At 40.6% G+C, this 21184-nt stretch overlaps 1 protein-coding gene across 7 annotated transcripts in view; it reads left to right on the forward strand.

The window, feature by feature from the left end:
• RMI1 (RecQ mediated genome instability 1) overlaps positions 1 to 21184 on the forward strand; it is a 640651-nt gene that overhangs the window by 28074 nt on the left and 591393 nt on the right. For 2 of the 7 annotated variants that reach the window (XM_065530752.2, XM_065530754.1), the window contains one exon: positions 19900 to 20006. The exons of 3 other annotated variants lie outside the window; for them this stretch is intronic. The gene's annotated coding sequence lies outside the window, so the exon portion shown is untranslated. The remainder of the gene's footprint in view (positions 1 to 19899; positions 20007 to 21184) is intronic. 2 more of the 7 variants (XM_065530751.2, XM_074017727.1) reach the window with 1 other exon arrangement.

Genomic DNA, 21184 nt, shown 5'->3' on the forward strand with positions numbered 1-21184 from the left:
GGGTAACGAGCAAAACTCTGTTTCCCCCACTAAAAAAATTTTTTTTGATGAGTGAGTTTCAAACCAGATGAAACAAAGCTGAGGATAAATAGTGAAATGAGTTGGGTCAGAAGAAAAAAATTCTGAATGATACATACAGAGACAAAAGGATGGAAAAGAACCAGAAAGCAACGTAACAGAAGGGCTAACATTAAGCAACAGGAGTTCTAGAAAGAGCAAAGTAGAGAATATTTGGAGTTAATGCTTAAGAATTTCGTAAAACCCATGAAGATCTTCAAGCTATAGATTTCGAAAGTTCTGGAAACCTCAGGCAAAATAAATTTTTAAAATACACATACAAATATTACTAATACAGTTGAAAAGTAAAGAAAAAATGTACGGCAGTGACAAAAATAAGATATATTACCTTCTAAGGACCAAAATATGACAACTGACTTCTCTCTACAAACAATGGGAATCAGAAGATAATGGAATGACATTTTCAAAGTGATGACATAACTGCCAACCTGGAGTCTATAATAAGCAAAACTGTCCTTAAAAATAGGGTGCAATAGGAAAAATTAAGAACGTTTCCACCAGGTGTGCTGACTCACGCCTGTAATCCCAACACTTTGGGAGGCTGAGGCCCATGGATCACTTGAGGTCAGGAGTTTGCGACCCGCCTGGCCAACATGGTGAAACTGTGTCTCTACTAAAGGTACAAAAATTAGTCGGATGTGGTGGTGTGCACGTGTAATCCCAGCTACTTGGGATACTCAGGAAGCTGAGGCAGGAGAAATGCTTGAACCTGGGAGGCAGAAGTTGCAGTTGACTGAGATCGTGTCACTACACTCAGCCTGGGCGACAGAGTGAGACTGTCTCAAAAAACAAAAAGCAAAAAACCCAAAACATTTCACATGAAAAATGAGAATTTCCCCCTAACAAATCCTGCACACACACAAAAATTGTCTTTAAGCAGAGGGAGAACATTATCAGATAGAAGCTTGGAGATGCAAGAAGGAATATGAATTAAGAGGGTAAATATATGAATTAAATGCATAGTGATTTTACTTTTTTTTTGGAGTCAGGGTTTTACTCTGTCACTCAGGCTGGAGTACAGTGGAGATCATGTCTCACTGCAGCTTTGAACTCTTGGGTTCAAAAAATCCTCCTGCTTCAGCCTCCTTAGTAGGTGGGACTAGAGGTGCATAACACCATACCTAGCTAAGTTAAAAAAATTATAGAGACAAGGTCTTACTATATTGCCCAGGCTGATAATGAACTGGCCTTGAGTGATCCTTCTGTCTCAGCCTCCCAAGTTGCTGAGATTACAGGCATGAGTCACTGCACCCAGTATAAATGAATAGTGATTTTAAAACAGGCCGGGCTCAGTGGCTCACACCTGTAATCCTAGCACTTTGGGAAACGAAGGTGGGCCGATTGCTTGAGGCCAGGAGTTCCAGACCAGCCTGGCCAACATGGTGAAACCCTGTTTCTACTAAAATACAAAAATCAACTGGGTATGGTGGTGCATGCCAGTAATCCCAGCTACTTGGGAGGCTTGAGGCATGAGGATTGCTTGAACTCAGGAGGTGGAGGTTGCAGTGAGCCACACACCACTGCAGCCCAGCCTGGGTGACAGAGTGAGAATCTGAATTTAAAAAAGAAAAAGCACATAACTTGGGAGAGGGATAAATCAAGTTAAAATGTTTTAATGGCCTTGTTTTCTGAGAAAAGATTAAGCTATAGTTTTATATTAAACTTTTTTCTTTTTAAAAATTTTTATTTTTCATTTTCAACCCTGGCCTACAGATATATTAAGCTCAAATATTCAAAGTTGGTTTTATAATACTCAGCGTAACCACTCTAAAAGATTTTTAAGATCTTAAAATATTGCCACCAAGCTAATGGGACAAAAACATGATAATACAGAACAAATTGCACTCAACCCAAAGGAATGCAGGAAAGGAAATAACAAAGAAAGAGTGGCATATGGGGAAAAGCAATTGGTGAGGTGGTAAGTTTAAATCCAAATCTATTAGAAATTGCATTACATGTAAATAGGCTAAATCCTCTAATAAAAGAGGAGTAAGATAATAATACAGCCAAATTATAAGATGCATAAAATGCAAAGATAGAGAAAGATGAAAGGGAAAGGTTATAAAAAGATGTCTAAACACCAAAAGAAAGCTGCTGTGTCTATAGTAATATCAAACAGTAGAATTTCAGTCAAAAGACTTAGTAAAGAGAAGCAGTTGCTAATGATAAAAGGGCTAATTCACAAGGAAGGTTTAACAATTCTAGACTTACATAATTCAATAATAGCTTCTAAATTTGCCAGAGAATTATAAGGAGAAATAAAAAATCCACAACCAAAAGGAAGATTACACACTCAATAAAAAATGTTGGCAGAGATACAGAAAATACAATTAAAGTTGACCTAGTCAACATTCATAGAAAACAAATGCATAGTTCTTTTTTTTTTTTTTTTTTTTTCTGAGACAGAGTCTCACTCTGTTGCCCAGGCTAGAGTGCAATGGCACAGTCTTGGCTCACTGCAACCTCTGCCTCCCAGGTTCAGGCGATTGTCTGCCTCAGCCTCCTGAGTAGCTAGGATTACAGGTGCCTGCCACCACATCCAGCTAATTTTTGTATTTTTAGTGGAGATGGGGTTTCACCATGTTGGTCAGGCTGGTCTCAAATTCCTGACCCCAAGTGATCCACCCACCTCGGCCTTCCAAAGTGCTGGTATTACAGGCGTTAGCCACCGCACCCAGCCCTATAGTACACATTTTTAATATGCATGTGGAACATTTACAAAAACTGACCATATGCTATACCATAATACAAGTCTAAGTAAGATTCAAAAGATTATAACAATACAGAGTATATTCTCTGATCATAATTAAAGTAAGCCAGAGAAGAAATGGTTAGACATTTCATATATTTAATAGGTTGGTGCAAAAGTAATTGTGGTTTCAGACAATTTTAAATCATCATAACTAGGCTCAAACACATCTTTATTGATCAAAATAGGAACCACTACAATCAACACATTTTTGCCAACAAGAAATGTTTGTTTATTCCTGTAGCATAAAAATCTGTACTTCAGGATTCAACAAACTCTTGGAAAGCATTTTCTGCATCCTGCTGGAAGAGTGGAAGAGTTTTCCCTGCAAAAAGTTGTCGAGATGCTTGAAGAGATGGTGGTCGGTTGGTGAGAGATCAGGTGAATATGGAGGATGAAGCAAAACTTTGTAGCCTAATTTGTTCAATTTTTGTAGCATTGGTTGTGCAATGTATGGTTGGGCGTTGTGGAGAATAATTGGACCCTTCCTGTTGACCATTGCTGGCTACAGGCATTGCAGTTTTTGGTGCATCTCATTGATTTGCTGAGCATACTTCTCAGATGGAAGGGTTTTGCTGGGGTTCAGAAACTAGTGAATCAGACTGGCAGCAGGCCACCTAACAGTGTCCATGACCAGTTTTTGGTGCAACTTTGGCTTTGGGAAGTACTTTGGAGCTTCTTTGTCCAACCACTGAGCTGGTCATTACTGGTTCCTGTATAAAATCCACTTTTTGTGGTACATCACAACCCAATGGAGAAATGGTTTGTTGTTGTGTAGAATAAGAGAAGACACTTCAAAATTATGATTTTAAAAAATTTTTTGCTCAGTTCATGAGGTACCTACTTATCAAGTTTTTCATCTTTCCAATTTGCCTCAAATGCCAAATGACCGTAGAATGGTTGACGTTGAGTTATTTGGCAGCTTCTCATGTAGTTATAAGAGGATCGGCTTCCATGATTGCTCTCAATTGGTCGTTGTCAACTTCTGATGGCCGGCCACTATGCTTCTGATCTTTAAGGCTCTCATCTCCCTTTGCGAAACTTCTTGAACCACCACTGCACTGTACATTCATTAGCAGTTCCAGGGCCAAATGTGTTGTTAATGTTGCAAGTTGTCTCTGGTGCTTTACAACCCATTTTGAACTCAGATAAGAAAATCACTCGAATTTGCTTTTTGTCTAACATCATTTCCATAGTTTAAAATCAACATAAACAGCAATTAATAAGTCATTAGCCAAAAAAAAAAAAAGCAAAAAGTGCCCATTAAAATGATATATAACAGGCTAGGCGCAGTGGCTCAAGCCTGTAATCCCAGCACTTTAGGAGGCTGAGACGGACGGATCACGAGGTCAGGAGATCGAGACCATCCTGGCTAACACGGTGAAACCCCGTCTCTACTAAAAAAATACAAAAAACTAGCCGGGCGTGGTGGCGGGCGCCTGTAGTCCCAGCTACTTGGGAGGCTGAGGCAGGAGAATGGTGTAAACCCGGGAGTTGGAGCTTCCAGTGAGCTGAGATCTGGCCACTGCACTCCAGCCTGGGTGACAGAGCGAGACTCCGTCTCAGAAAAATAAAATAAAATAAAATGATACATAACATAGCCACATTTATTTAAGATCTATTCCAGTATCAAATGGCAAATTCCAACAATGCAGAAACCACAATTATTTTTGCACCACATAATTAGAAACTATAAAACATACTCCAAAGGAACTTTGGGTTAACGGAAAAAACACAATGAAATTTAGAAAATATTTTAATTATAATAATAAAACATCACAATTTGTGGAGTATCACTGAAGTTGTCCTTGGAACTTTGTATCTTAACATATTAGAAAACAATAAAGGGTAAACATCAATAAGCTGAGCATTTATCCCAGTAAGTTATAAAAACTGCAAATTAAGCACAAAGAAGGAAGGAAAACATAAAGAGCTGAAGTTATTTGAGACAGCTGGGTAACTACATGCAGAGGAATGAAGTTGAATTTATATCTCATACTATATACAAAAATAAGCTACAAATGGAATAAAGACCTAAATGTAAGAACTATAACTATAAAACTCTTTACAAGAAAATAGATGTGAATCTGTGACCATGGGTGATGCAATGGTTTCTTAGGTATAACGTGTATAGCACAAGCAATCAAAGAAAAACAAATTGGAGATCATCAAAATTTTTAAAAATTGTGATCAAAGAGCACCATCAAGAAAATGAAATGACGGCCGGGCGCGGTGGCTCAAGCCTGTAATCCCAGCACTTTGGGAGGCCGAGACGGGCGGATCACGAGGTCAGGAGATCGAGACCATCCTGGCTAATATGGTGAAACCCCGTCTCTACTAAAAAATACAAAAAACTAGCCGGGCGAGGTGGTGGGCGCCTGTAGTCCCAGCTACTCGGGAGGCTGAGGCAGGAGAATGGCGTAAACCCGGGAGGCGGAGCTTGCAGTGAGCTGAGATCCGGCCACTGCACTCCAGCCTGGGCGACAAAGCGAGACTCCGTCTCAAAAAAAAAAAAAAAAAAAAAAGAAAATGAAATGACAACGCTCTCAGAATGGAAGACTATATTTGCAAATCATGTATATGATAAGGGATTTGTATCCAGAATAGAAAAAAGTCTACACCTCAGGAATAAAAAGACAAATAGGCCGGGTGCGGTGGCTTACGCCTGTAATCCCAGCACTGGGAGGCCGAGGCGGGCGGATCACAAAGTCAGGAGATGGAGACCATCCTGGCTAACACGGTGAAGCCCCGTCTCTACTAAAAATACGAAAAATTAGCCGGTCGTGGTGGCGGGCACCTGTAGTCCCAGCTACTTGGGAGGCTGAGGCAGGAGAATGGCTTGAACCCGGGAGGCGGAGCTTGCAGTGAGCCGAGATCGCGCCACTGCACTCCAGTCTGGGTGACAGAACGAGACTCCATTTGGAAAAAAAAAAAAAAAAAAAAAAGGACAAATAGCTCAATTAAAAAATGGGCAAAGTATTTGAATAGCTATATCTTCAAAGATACACAAATGGCTGGTAAGCACATGAATAGATGCTGAGGATTATTGGTCGTTAGGGAAATGTCGTTAGGGAAAAGCCGTAATGGGATACTACTTCATATTCACTAGGATGGCTATCATTGAAAAGAAGACAATGACAATTATGATGAGGATGTGGAAAAATTGGGACCCTCATATAATGCTAATGGGAATGTGAAATAGTACAGCCACTTTGGAAAATAGTGTGGCAGTTCCTCACAAAGTTAAACAGAGTTACCACGTGATCCAGCAATTTCATTCTTACCTAAAAGAATCGAAAGGGTATGCTCACACAATAACTTGTATGTGAATGTTCATAGCAATTTTATTCATAATTGCCAAAACATGGAAAGGAAACGATCTAAATGTCTAACTGATGAATGGATAAATTTAAGTATATACATACAATGGAATATTATTCAGCCATAAGAAAATGAAATACTGATACATGCTACAACATAGATGAATCTTGGAAACATTCTAAGTGAAAGAAGCAACAGAAAATACCACATAGTGTATAATTCAACCAGAAATATCCACAATAGTTAATCACTGTGTTAATCACTAGTATAAGATTAACTCGAAATATCCACAAGAGTTAAATTCACAGAGACAGAAAGCAGATTAGTGGTTGCCAGGGACAGGGGAGCAGAGGCATGGGGATGAATGGTGAGTGGTCCTCAACCCTTTTGCCACCAGGAACCAGTTTTGTGGAAGACATTTTTCCACCGACTGGGGGCGAGGGGCAGATGGTTTTGGGATGAAATTGTTTCACCCAGATCATCAGGCTTTAATTAGATTATCATAAGGAGCATGCAGCCTAGATCCCTTGCATGCACAGTTCACAATAGGATTTGAGCTCCCATGAGAATTCAATGCTGCTGCGAATCTGACAGGAGGTGGAGCTCAGGTGGTAATGCTTGCTCTCCCACCTTTCACCTCCTGCTGTGCTGCTGGGTTCCTAACAGGCCACAGACCTCTACTGGTCTGTGACCTGGGGGTTGAGGACCCCTGTGCAAATGGATATGGATATGGATATGGAGTTCCTTTTTGGGATGATTTAAGTGTTCTAGAGTTAGATAGTGGTGATGGTTGCACAACTTTGTGAATGTACAAAAAAACTACTCATTTGTATACTTTAAAAGGGTTATTTTTATGGTGTGTGATTTAATATATTTCTAAAATTTAAAAACTAATAGAATCTGTGGTTTAAAGACTTTCCAAGAATTCCCGCCCCTCATGACATCCCCACTGAATTCTTTCAAAATATTAAGAATAACATTACTCTACATAAACTCTTCCACAGAGTTAATATTATAATTCATAGTCACTAGCTAATCAAAATGCACTACTCAGCACCAAAGGCAAATACTTTTATCTGTTAGGTAAGGACAAGTCTATACCAACAATTCTGAATTAACTGATGAAGTGGAGCCAACACAAACCATTTAGAAATTCTGTGTCTGTCTCTCCTACTACTACTTCCATCTTACTTCATATCATCACACTGGCTGATAAAAAGCCTAATATGGGGTTATTTCTCTTCTTTTTTTAATTAATTAAATATATGTATTTAATATACTTTTTAGAGATGGGATTTCACTCTGTTGCCCAGGCTGGAGTGCAAGTGCAGTGATATAATCATAACTCATTATCATAACTCACTGCAGACTCCAATTCCTGGGCTCAAGCAATCCTCCCACCTCAGCCTCCTGAGTAGCTGGGACTACAGGCACACACCACCACACCTGGCTAATTTATTTTTATTTTTTGTAGAGATGGGGTCTCCCTATGCCAGGCTGGTCATAAAGCGATCCTCTCACCTTGGCCTCCCAAAGTATTGGGATTACAGGCATTAATCAAAGAGAAGGCCGGGTGCAGTGGCTCACATTGATAATCCCAGCACTTTGAGATGCCAAGGCAGGAGAATTGCTTGATGCCAGGAGTTCGAGAGCAGCCTGGGCAACATGGTGAGACCCCGTCTCTACGAAATTTTTAAAAACCTATGAACAAGGCAAGAGTTGTTTTGCATTGCTATCAGTTATCTACAATTAATAGAGTTGTAAAATAACTCACATAAGTGTCCTTTTTTATTCGTAAGGAGCCTCTTTTGAATACATCTGAGTTTATGCTAATGAAGTGTCTTAGGGTGAGGTCCCAAAAAGACCTCAGGATCAAGTTGGTCACCAGAAAGTCCAAGTAATTAGAAGGTGGAAGCTTTCTGCACCACCCACTCACCTCTGTATACAAACTTGAATAATGAGATCTGATGAGCTTCCAGGTGAATACATCAAAGTGCTGAGAGGGTGGCACAGCTGGAGAGGGCATGGAAGCTCTGACCCCTCCTACATTGAATTGTTTGCTTTATAATAAACTTGTAAATGTAAGCATTGTTTTTCTGAGTTTTATGAGAGGTTCTAATAAATTATTGAACCCAAGGAGTGGCTTGTGGGAACCCCTGATTTATACCCATTTGCTCATAAGTACAGGTGCCTGGACTTGGATGTGGGGAGCAGTCTTGTGAGACTCAGCTCTTAACCTCTGGGGTCCGCTTTAACTCCGGGTAGTTAGTATTGAATTGAATTGAATTGAATTCAGTATTGAGTTGAATTATTGGACACCCAGTTTGTGTCCACAGAATCAGAGAATTGGTTGCTGGTGTTGTAAAAACATTCTAGAATTGGTGCTAGAAGTGGGATGTGAGTAGAGAAATGGTGTTCTTTGTTTACTGTTTTTACCAAAGTAGAATTTGAAGCTTTTGTGCCATACATGGATCCAAGAATCTTTGCCAAGGCTGTGAGCTCCTTGCTGAGTATCAGACACTGTGCTAAACGCTTTACAAAGAATGTTTCTTTAGAAAGTTAAAATATTTTTATCAAAGCAATACATAAACATAATTGTGAAATTAAATAGTATAGAAAGACCCGTGATAAAAAGTAGCAATCCTGACTTTTTCACTGTTTCCCACGTCCCACTCCCATTCTGCTCCTCAGGGAGACCACTGTTGCCTATTAAGGTCTGTTTTTAGTGTATCTATTGATTGTCCTCATTCTTTAAATAATATGGGAATGTCCATTATTTAGACTTCTACCTGTCAAATTAGCTCTGATAAAGCTTTAACTCACTCGATTCCTGCATCTCTTCTTTCCATCTGTTACAAAACTCTTTTTGGTTTTCTTTATTGGTTATTATTAAAATATGAAATGATAGGCTGGGCGTGGTGGCTCATGCCTGTAATCCCAACACTTTGGGAGGCCAAGGTGGGCAGATTACCTGAGGTCAGGAGTTTGAGAACAGCCTGGCCAACATGGTGAAACCCCGTATCTACTAAAAATACAAAAATTAGCTGGGTGTGGTGGCACACACCTGTAATCCCAGCTACTTGGGAGGCTGAGGCAGAATCGCTTGAGCCAAGGAGACAGAGGTTGCAGTGAGCCGAGATCGTGTCACTGCGCTCCAGCCTGGCCAACAGAGCGAGACTCTGTGTCAAAAATAAACAAACAAAACCACAAAATGATGAACTTACACTTTGATTTCTTATTAAAACTATAGGCCATTTCTCCTGACTACTCATATTACAAAATAGTCTAATTAGTACTCCTGACTTTCCTTTCTACTTAATGTCTTCTTATACTTCAACATTATCAGACTAAGTTTGCATTCTGTTAATCAGATTTATGACATCTATTTCCTCTATAAGCTTATTCTAAAGGTTAAACGTCAAGCAGTGATCACATTATTACAACTATTTAAATATTGATGATTGCATTCGTTGTTATAGTATATTGGAATTACCAGTGTTTTTGTAGAGATTTTTTTTGGGCGACAGGGAGGTTATTTGCCTATCCATTTTGGGGGTAATTTCCCACCTTTATCTCATCCTTAAGTTCTTCCAACTTCTTAAGGATAATATCAAATCTCTTGTATCTCTTACTTTTCTAGATACCTCCTTTAAAAAAAAAAAAAAGCCTTTTTAGATTTGCAGAAATTTTGAGATGATAGTAGAGAGTTCTTATATACCCCACACCCAGTTTGCTCTATCATGAACATCTTACGTTAGTATGGTACGTTTGTTACAACTGATGGTCCAGTATTGTTACATTATTAACCAAAGTTATATTGTACACAGGTTTCCTTGGTTTTACCTAATGTCTTTCTCTTCCAGGGTCCCATCCAGAATACTATATTACCTTTAGTTGTCATGTCTCCTTACACTCCTCTTGGTTGTGACAGATTCCCAGACTCTTCTTGTTTTTGATGACCTTGACTGCTTTGAGGCGTATTGGTCAAATACTTTGTAGGAGGCCCCTCTATTGGAATTTGTGTGATGCTTTCCTCATTATGATACTGGCTAATTGGTTTCTGGGAGGAAGACCACACAGGTAAAGTGTCATTTTTATTATATCATATCAAGGGTACATACTATCAACATCTTCCATCACTGTTCATGTTGACCTTGAGCACCTGGATGAGGTAGTGTTTGTAGTTTTTCTACTGTAAAGTTATTCTTCCACTCTCCCACAACCTTTCGACAGTGAATGCTTTGGAAGGAAGTAACTGTGTGTAATCTATACTTAAGGAGTGAAGATTTGTGTTCCATTTGTGTTCCTCCTTCCTTGAGGACAGAGTATCTACATAAGTTATTTGAAATTGTTCTGAAACAGAGATTTGTTTCTTTTCCCTCATGTATGTATTTATTCAATCATTTATATGAATATACACTCATGGATATATATTTTATAATTTGGGTTATAATTCAGTAGTACTTTTTAAATTGTTGTTCAAATTGTTCCAGCTTTGGCAATTGGGATCTTCTTTCCCTTGGTTCTTGTTTCCCTTTGATATACTCCCGTCATTTATTTATTTTTCTTTTTTTCTTTTTGAGACAGAGCCTTGCTGTGTTGCCCAGGCTGGAGTGCAGTGGCACAATCTCAGCTCACTGCAACTTCCACCCCCCTGCCACTGGGTTCAAGCAATTCTCGTGTTTCAGCCTCCCGAGTGTCTGGGATTTCAGGCCCCTGCCACCATGCCTGGCTAATTTTTGTATTTTTAGTAGAGAAAGGGTTTTGGCATATTGACCAGGCTGGTTTAGAACTTCTGACCTCAAGTGATCCACCCGCCTCGGCCTCCTAAAGTGCTGGGATTACAGGCGTGAGCCACTACACCCAGCCACTCCCATCATTTTTTAAAGCACTTTACTTTGTGGTATTACAAGATGCTCAAGGCTTATCTTTTATATTTCCTTCTCCAGACCTAGAATCAATAATGTCTTCTTTTATTGGAAAATGGTAGTAGAAAAAAATGTCTGGACATCTGGACACTGGGAATTAAATAACTTTATTGGAGTCAATTTGTTTAATCTATTCTTAATATTTTCTAGCCTGCTGCTCAATGCTCATCTTGACTTCCATTTTTCTTTTAACTTGGATCCACTGTTTCTGGGATTTCCTGCCCTGCCCTGCCCTGCCCTGTCCTGCCTTGCCTTCCCTTTCCCTTTCCCGTTCCGTTTCCTGCCCAGCCCTGCCCTGCCCTGCCCTGCCCTGCCTTGCCTTGCCTTCCCTTTCCCTTTCCTTTTCCTTTCCCTTTCCTTTCCCTTTCTTTCCCCTCCCCTCCCCTCTCCTCCCCTCTCCTCCCCTCCCCTCTCCTCCCCTCCCCTTCCCTTCCCTTTCTTTCAACAGAGTCTCTCTCTGTCACCCTGGCTGGAGTGCAGCGGTGAGATCTCGGGTCACTGCGAACTCTGCCTCCCAGGTTTAAATGATTCTCTAGCCTCAGCCTCAAGAGTAGCTGCGATTACAGGAGCATGCCACCATGCCCAGCTAATTTTTGCATTTTTTAGTAGAGACAGGGTTTCGCCATGCTGGCCAGGCTGATCTCAAACTCATGACCTCAGGTGATCTGCTGGACCATATGCTTTCATTTTGTAGAAGCACATACTCAAGTAACTTTCTGAAAATGGGGTGTTTGAGATAAATTTTCTAAGTCTTTCGATTTACAAATCTAAATCTACAGGCATGTTTGAAAACTTCTTTTTAAAAATTTGATATATAATATACATATTCTGGGAATTTATGTGGCAATTTTGTATATTGAGATAATTTGTAAAGATCAAATCAGTGTAATTAGGATATCCATCACCTTAAATATTTGTCTTTTCTTTATGCTAGAAACATTCTAATTATTCTCTTCTACCTATTTGAAATATATAATAAATTATCGTAAACTACAGTCACTCTACTAATCTATCAAACGCTAGGTCTTATTTCTTCTATGAAACTGTATATTTCAGCTGGTCACAATGGTTCACACCTGTAATCCCAGAACTTTGGGAGGCGGAAGTGGGTGGAACACCTGAGGTCAGGAGTTCGAGACCAGCCTGGCCAACATGGTGAAACCCTATCGCTACTAAAAATACAAACTTGACCCAGCGTTGTGGCTCACACCTGTAATCCCAGCACTTTGGGAGGCTGAGGCGGGCAAATCATGAGGTCAGAAGTTTGAGACCAGCCTGGCCAACATGGTGAAAACCGTCTCTACTGGGTGACAGTGCGAGACTCTCTCTCAACAAACAAGCAAACGAACAAACAACAACAACAAAAATCAACACAAAAGTAGCCTTGGTGGTGATGCATGCCTGTAATCCCAGCTACTTGCGGGAGCTGAGGCAGGAGAATGGCTTGAACCTGGGAGGTGGAGGTTGCAGTGAGCCGAGATTGCAGCGCCACTGCATTCCAGCCTGGGCTAAAGAGGGAGACTCCATCAGAAAGAAAGGAAAGAAAGAAAGGAAGGAAGGAACGAGGGAGGGAGGGAGAGAGGGAAGGAAAAAAGGAAGGAAGGAAGGAAGGAAAAAAAAGAGTATATTTCTACCCATTAATCAGTCTCTTGTTACCCCCTGCCCCACCAATTCCTGGTAACCACCAAGCAAGTTGTCTATCTTCATGAGATTTACTTTTCAAGCTCTCACATATGAGTGAGAACATGCGATATTTGACTTTCTGTGTTTGGCTTGTTTCACTTAACATAATGACCTTCAGTTCTATCCGTGTTGGTGCAAATGACATGACTTCATTCCATTGTGTATATATATCACATTTTCTTTATCCATTCATCTGCTGATGGACACTTAGGTTGATTCCATATTATGGCTGTTGTGAATAGTGCTGCGATAAACATGAGACTGTAGCTATCTTTTTGATATATTGATTTTTCTTTCTTTAGGATATATACCCAGTAGTGAAATTACTGGATCATGGCAGTTCAATTTTTAGTTTTTTGAGGAACGTCCATAGTGTTTTCCATAGTGACTGTACTAATTTTCATTTCCACCAACAGTGTATGAGGGTTCCCCTTTCTCCACATCCTTGCCAGCATCTGTTATTCCCTGTTTTTTCTTTGTCATAAAAGCCATTTAGCTGGGGTGAGATGGTATCTCATTGTGGTTTTGATTTGCATTTCTCTGATGATTAGATGTTGAGCATATTTCTTACATTTGTTTTCCATTTATATGTCATCTTTTGTGAAATGTTTATTCAGATATTTTGCCTGTTTTTAAAATGAATTATTTGTTTTTTGTTTTTTTTTGCTGTTGAGTTGTTTTAGCTTCTTGTTATTAATTCTGGTTATTAATCCCTTGCCAGATGGCTGGTTTGCAAATATTTTCTTTCATTCTGTGGGTTGTTTCTTCTTTTTGTTGACTGTTTCTTTTACTGTGCAGAAGCTTTTTAGCTTTATGCAATCCCATTTGTCTATTTTTGCTTTTGTTACTTGTGCTTCTGAGGCCTGTTTACACAAAAAATCGTTGCCTGGATCAATATCCTGAAGCATTTCCCCAGTGTTTTCTAGTAGTTTCATAGTTTCAAATTTTAGATTTAAGTCTTTTTTTTTTTTTTTTTTTGAGACAGAGTCTTGCTCTGTCGCCCAGGCTGGAGTGCAGTGGTGCGATCCCGGTTCACTGCAAGCTTCGCCTCCCAGGTTCACGCCATTTGCCTGCCTCAGGCTCCAGAGTAGCTGGGACTACAGGCGCCTGCCACCACTCCCAGCTAATCTTTTGTAATTTTTTTTAGTAGAGACGGGGTTTCACCGTCTTAGCCAGGATGGTCTCAAGCTCCTGATCTCATGATCTGCTCGCCTTAGCCTCCCAAAGTGCTGGGATTACAGGCGTAAGCCACTGTGCCCGGTCTAGATTTAAGTCTTTAATCCATTTTGGTTTGATTTTTGCATATGGTGAGAAATAGGGGTCTGTTTTCATTCTTCTGCTTATTAATATCCAGTTTTCCCAGCACCATTTATTGAAGAACATATCCTTCCCCCAACATATGTTCTTAGCACCTTTGTTGAAAATGAGTAAATATGTGAATTTGTAGCTGGTTTCTCGATTTTGTTTCTTTTGTTTGTGTGTCTGTTTGTATGCCAGTACAATGCTGATTTGGTTACTGTAGCTTTGTAGTAGTATACTTTGAAGCCAGGTAGTGTGATGCCTCCAGCTTTGTTCTTGTTGCTCAGGATTGCTGTGGCTATTTGGGGTCTTTGATGGTTCTACATAAATTTTAGGATTCCTTTTTTTGTTTGTTTCTTTGAAGAATAGTTACTATAATTTTGATAGGGATTGTATTGAACCTGTAAATTACTTTGGGTAGTATTATCATTTTAACAATATTAAATCTTCCAATCCATGAAAATGGAATACCTTTCCATTTTTTTGTGTGTCTTTATTTATTTAGTTGAGATAGAATCTCGCTCTGTTGCCCAGGCTGGAGTGCAGTGGCACGATCTCAGCTCGCTGCAACCTCTGCCTCCCAGGTTCAAGCAATTCTCCTGCCTCAGCTTCCCAAGTCCAGTCTGTCATTCTGGGAGTTTTTCTGGTACTATTAATTTTAAAATCCTTTCATTTTCTTTTTCTTGAATTATCATTTTAGTTAACTATTGGGCTTCTGGATTGGTCTTCATGTGTATTAACTTTGTTCTTTTTTTTTTTTGAGACTGGGTCTCGCTCTGTTGCCCAGGATAGAATGCAGAGGCACAGTCACAGCTCGCTGCAGCTTCAACATCCAGGGCTCAAGTGACCCTCCCACCTCAGCCTCCCAAGCAGCTGGGACTACAGGCATGTGCCACCAAGCTTGGCTAATTTTTAAATTATTTGTAGAGATGGGGGTCTCCCTATGTTGTTCAGGCTGGTCTAACTCCTAGACTCAAGTGATCTCCCACTTTGGCCTCCCAAAGTGCTGATATTACAGGTGTGAGCCACTGTGCTTGGCCTTAACTTTCTTCTTGGTCTACCTTTTTGTCTTGTTTCTTCTTTCTGAAAGACTTTCTTGACTTTACCTTCTAACCTCTATGCTTGTAATTTTTTTTGAGCCATCAAATTGTTAATCTCCCAGAACTCTTTGTTATTTAATTGAATTATTATATTTAAAATTTTAATAGCAGCTGGTTCTTGTTTTATAAATGTAGTATCTTCTGTATATTTTTGAGGATACATAAATCTTTTTTTTTTTTTTTTTTTTTTTTTTTGAGGTGGAGTCATGCACTGTGGCCAGGCCGGAGTTCAGTGGTGAGATCTCGGCTCACTGCAACCTCCGCCTCCTGGGTTCAATCGATTCTCCTGCCTCAGCTCCCAAATAGCTGGGACTACAGGTGCACACCACCATATCCGGCTAATTTTTGTATTTTTTTTTAGTAGAGATGGGGTTTTGCCATGTTGACCGGGCTGGTCTTGACCTCTTGATTGCCTTAGGTGATCCGCCCACCTCAGCCCCCCAAAGTGCTGGGATTACAGACGTGAGCCACCGTGCCTGGCCTAATCTTTTTTTAAAAGAGTTTTTTATTTTTTATAAATTGTCTTATGAAATTATTTTTAGTTCTCTTAATTCATTCCTCTCTTTTCTTTTGTGTTTCTCATTCACATTACAGATTTTCCTTAAAAGTCTGGCAATCTTTGATAATCTATCCACTTTTAAGAATGAGGCAATAGTCTGGGTGCAGTGGCTCATGCCTGTAATCCCAGCACTTTGGAAGGCCGAGGCAGCGGATCATGAGGTCAAGAAATCGAGACCATCCTGGCCAACATGATGAAACCCTGTCTCTACTAAAAATACAAAAATTAGCTGGGCGTTGTGGCACGCGTCTGTAGTCCCAGCGACTCGGGAGGCTAAGGCAGGAGAATCTCTTGAACCCAGGAGGTGGAGGCTGCAGTGAGTTGAGATCACCACACCACTGCACTCCAGCCTGGTGACAGAGCCAGACTCTGTCTCAGGAAAAAAAAAAAAAAAAAAAAAAAAAAAAAAAAGAATGAGCCAATAGAAGGATTGACTTTGAACTTTTCATACTTGAATGGGCTTGTTGGCCAACAGTGCCCCGTTTAGCTGCCCTAATTCTCTTCCTAGATGGTTCAATAAACTTCTTTATAGAAAATCGCTTTCAGGGTTTTTTGTTTGTTTGTTTTTTTGAGACGGAGTCTCACTCAGTCACCCCGGCTGGAGTGCGGTGGTGCAGTCTCGGCTCACTGCAAGCTCCGCCTCCTGGGTTCACGCCATTCTCTTGCCTCAGCCTCCAGAGTAGCTGGGACTACAGAGACCCGCCACCACACCTGGCTAATATTTTGTATTTTTAGTAGAGATGGGGTTTCACCATGTTAGCCAGGATGATCTCCATCTCCTGACCTCATGATCCACCCGCCTCGGCCTCCCAAAGTGTTGGGATTATAGGCGTGAACCACAGTGCCCGGCCTATTACTATTATTTTCTGCCTGGAGAACAATCACCTTGATGGATGTTTTGCTTACTGGTTTGTGGGAGTGGAGTGGGTGCTTTTTATATACTCTATATTATTCAGGCTGTTTTAGTCCATTTTCTATTGATATAACAGAATACCACAGACTGGGTAATTTGTAAAGAAAAGAAGTTTGTTCATCTCACAATTCTGGAGGCTAGGGAGTCCAAGAGCTTGGCTCTGGCATCTGGTGAGGACCATCTCGCGGCAGAAGGGTGGAAGGCAGAAGTGAGCACGCAAGACAGAGAAAGGAAATCTGGCCAAACCCCCTCATTCTAATTAAGAATCTACTCCTGAGACAGCAAATTCGCTCCCATGATAATAGTGGTAGTCCATTCATGAAGGTGGAGCCCTCAAGACCTAATCATCTCTTAAAGTTTCACCTCTTAATACTGTTACATGGACAATTAAATTTCTTTCTCTCTCTCTCTCTTTTTTTTTAGACAGAGTCTTGTTCTGTCACCCAGGCTGGAGCTGGAGTGCGGTGGCATGATCTTGGCTCACTGCAAACTCCGCCTCCTGGGTTCAAGCAATTCTCCTGCCTCAGCCTCCCGAGAAGTTGAGATTACGGGCATGCACCACCATGCCCAGCTAATGTTAGTATTTTTAGTAAAGACAGGGTTTCTCCATGGTGACCAGGCTGCTCTTGAACTCCTAACCTCAAGTGATCCACCTACCTCAGCCTCCCAAAGTGCTGGAATTACAGGTGTGAGTCACCGCACACAGTTGGACAATTAAATTTCAACATGTGTTTTGTGGGGACATTCAAACCATAGCACATGCTTTAAATAATAACCCTGCTTTCATTCCCAGGTCTCATTCCTCTTGACCATCCTAACTGAATTTTCTGAATCTAAGCATTTGAAGTTTCTCCAGATAAGATTGGTGTGCTCTTCCACTGGGGAGCCTTTTCCACTTTTACACACCGTCACACAGGCTGGAGTACAGTGCTTTGATTGTAGCTCATTGCAGCCTCTAACTCCTGGGCTCAAAGGGTCCTCCTGCCTCAGTCTCCTGGGTACCATGCCCGGCTACTTTTTATTATTATTATTTTTTTCTTCTTGATACAAAGTCTTGCTCTGTTGCTCAGGCTGGAGTGCAGTGGTGCGATTTCAGCTCACTGCAACCTCCGTCTCAAGGGTTCAAGCAATTCTCCTGTCTCAGCCACCTGACTAGTTGAGTTTACAGGCATGCGACACCATGCCCAGCTATTTTTTTTTTTTTTTTTGTATTTTTAGTAGACACGGGCTTTTGCCATGTTGGCCAGGCTGGTCTCGAATTCTGGCCTTAAGTGATCCTCCCTCTTTAGCCTTCCAAATAGCTGGGATTATAGGCACTGCTCCTGGCTATGCACTCATTTTCTAAGTAGTGGTTCCTTCTTTATCAGTGCTTTATCAGTGATCAGTCCTCCAAACTCAGTGTTTTCCAAAAGCTTGATAAAAATCACTTGTTTGCTGATGGCTTTCCTTTCTTTCTCTTCAATATTGCACTTTTATACCCTGAACTGTCATTTTAATAAAGTTTCAGGAGGGACTAACAAAAAGCTTGTAGCTCTTCCATCATCTTAAACAGGAAAAAATCTCATTTAATTTTTAGAACAATCCGCTGGGCGCGGTGGCTCACGCCTGTAATCCCAGCACTTTGGGAGGCCAAGGTCGGGAGATCAAGACCGTCCTGGCTAACACGGTGAAACCCTGTCTCTACTAAAAATACAAAAAATTAGCCAGGCGTGGTGGCGGGCGCCTGTAGTCCCAGCTACTTGGGAGGCGGAGGCAGGAGAATGGCGTGAACCTGGGAGGCAGAGCTTGCAGTGAGCAGAGATCACGCCCATTGCACTCCAGCCTGGGCACAGAGCAAGACTCTGTCTCAAAATAAGGTAAAATAAATTTTTAGAACAATCCTATATCATGTTATTTTACAGAGTTGGGAACATTGGCCCAAGGAAACTAAATATTAATAGATATCTCTAAACCAAGTAAGTTATTCAGTGATGGAGCAGGGAATAAATCCCAGGAAATCCACTCTAGTGATTCATCGTCTTGTTTTTTCTCTAAGTTTATTAGTATAAAATTCTAAGGCCATATTTACCAATATCTTAGGAGGTAACAGAAATATTGAGTCCTGAACAATTTCATTTTAAGAGACCTGGGAAATACCTAGTTAAGTATGTACCTAATTAACTGTGTTTGAGAGATGATTCTAAAATGAATCAAGTTATCTTTTCTCTGGATTATCCAGCTTTGCATTCCTTATATTTAGTCATTAATTGCTACATGTTATTTGACTTCTTTGGAACTGTTTCTAAGTATTTTAAAATATTTTCAATCAGAAGCAATGGAAAAGAACAATATCATTCAGAGAAATGGGTAACAACTGGAAAGGGAAAGTGGAATGGTTTAAAGTGGCACACATAAAAGATGTTTGTTCTTACATCCTTTTCCACTGAAGTCTTACTCTTTTTTTTTTTTTTGAGACTGAGTCTCGCTCTGTCCCCCAGGCTGGAGTGCAGTGGCGCGATCTTGGCTCACTGCAAGCTCCGCCTCCCGGGTTCACGCCATTCTCCTGCCTCAGCTTCCTGAGTAACTGAGACTACAGGCGCCCGCCACCATGGCCAGCTAATTTTTTGTATTTTTAGTAGAGACAGGGTTTCTACAATGTTAGCCAGGATGGTCTTGATCTCCTGACCTCGTGATCTGCCCACATAGCCTCCCAAAGTGATGAAATTACAGGCGTAAGCCACCAGGCCTGGCCTTGAAGTCTTATTCTTAAGGGACTTGTATGAAAGAGAATATGTCAGACAGGCCATGCTAAGACTGATTAATACTTTCCAGCAAATATTGCCTTATATACGCGAGTGCAGATATTTTCTGGAACTTCTATGTTTGAATATAGTAATCTATACATGCTGTACTGGAAACCTGTCTTTGACTTTCTATTCAATTGTGCCATTGAGAATAGACGAGTCATGTTTCTCGGACCTTCAGTTTTCTTATTCAGTCAAAATACTGGACCAGATGACCTCCAAGACCTCATCCTTCCATAAAATTCCGTGATTATATTACTTAGACCTTCTTACTTTATTTTTAGTGGTTCATAATATGTCTTTTGATCAATACCTTAAAGTATAATTTACATAGGTTTAAATATACAAGTTTTAAATGTATTGCTCAATGGCTTAATAAAAATAGCTTTATTGGGATATAATTAACATGCCACAAAATTCACCTGTTTAATGTGTACAATTCAATGGTTTTTAGTGTATTTACAGAGATTTTTTTTTTTTTTTGAGACAGAGTTTCGCTCTTATTGCCCACGCTGGAGTGCAATGGCACAATCTTGGCTCACTGCAAGCTCTGCCTCCCGGGTTAAAGCAATTCTCCTGCCTCAGGCTCCTGAGTGAGTAACTGGGATTACAGGCATGCGCCACCACGCCCTGCTAATTTTGTATTTTTAGTAGAGACGGGGTTTCTCCATGTTGGTCAGGCTGGTTTCTTAACTCCTGACCTCAGGTGATCCGCTCGCCTTGGCCTCCCAAAGTGCTGGGATTGCAGGCATGAGCCACCGCATATGGCCTATATTTACAGATTTTTATACCCATCACCATAGTCTAATTTTAGAAAATTTTTATCACCCTAAAAGAAACCTGGTGCCCATTAGCAGTCGCTCCTGTCCTCCCTTTCCCTTTACTCTGCCAGTTCTTGGGAACCACTGGTCTACTTGCTCTTTCCATATATTTTATGTTTGTCTATTTTGGCCCTTGTTTTTTTGTTTTTTTGTTTTTTCTTTGAGTCTAGGTCTCGCTCGGTTACCCAGGCTAGAGTGCAGTGGTGACATCATGGCTCACCACAGTATTCTGGCCCTTTCATAGGAATGAAATCTTACAACGTGTCATCTTTTGTGACTGACTTCTTTCATTTGGCATAATTTTTTCAAGATTCATCCGTGTTGTAGCAAGAATCAACACTTCATTCCTTTTTGTTGCCAAATAGTGTTCATTTTGTGTATGTACCACATTTTATTTATCCATTCATCAGTTAATGAAAATTTAGGCTGTTTCCACTTTTGGTTGTTATGAATAATGCTGCTATGAACAATTGCGTTCGTGTGGACATGTGTTTCTATTTCTCTTGGGTACATACCAGGAGAATTGCTGGGTCATATGGTTCTCTACTTTTAATATTTTGAGGCATTGCCAAACTGTTTTCCAGAGTGGTTGTACCGTTTTACATTCCCATTAACATGTATAAGGATTTCCATTTCTCCACATCTTTGCTAACAATTATTACTAAGTTTTTTGTTGTTGTTGTTTTGAGATGGAGTTTAGCTCTTTTTGCCCAGTCTGGAGTGCAATGGCGTGACCTTGGCTCGCTGCAACCTCCGCCTCCCAGGTTCAAGGGATCCTCTTACCACAGCCTCCCAAGTAGCTAGGATTACAGGTGTGCACCACCATGCCTGGCTAATTTTTGTATTTTTTGTAGAGATGGAGTTTCACCATGTTGGTCAGGCTATTTTTGAACATCTGACCTCAAGTGATCTGCCTGCCTTGGCCTCCCAAAATGCTGGGATTACAGATG

The sequence above is a fragment of the Macaca fascicularis genome, chromosome 15 (assembly GCF_037993035.2).
Source record: "Macaca fascicularis isolate 582-1 chromosome 15, T2T-MFA8v1.1".
NCBI classification, from domain to species: domain Eukaryota; kingdom Metazoa; phylum Chordata; class Mammalia; order Primates; family Cercopithecidae; genus Macaca; species Macaca fascicularis.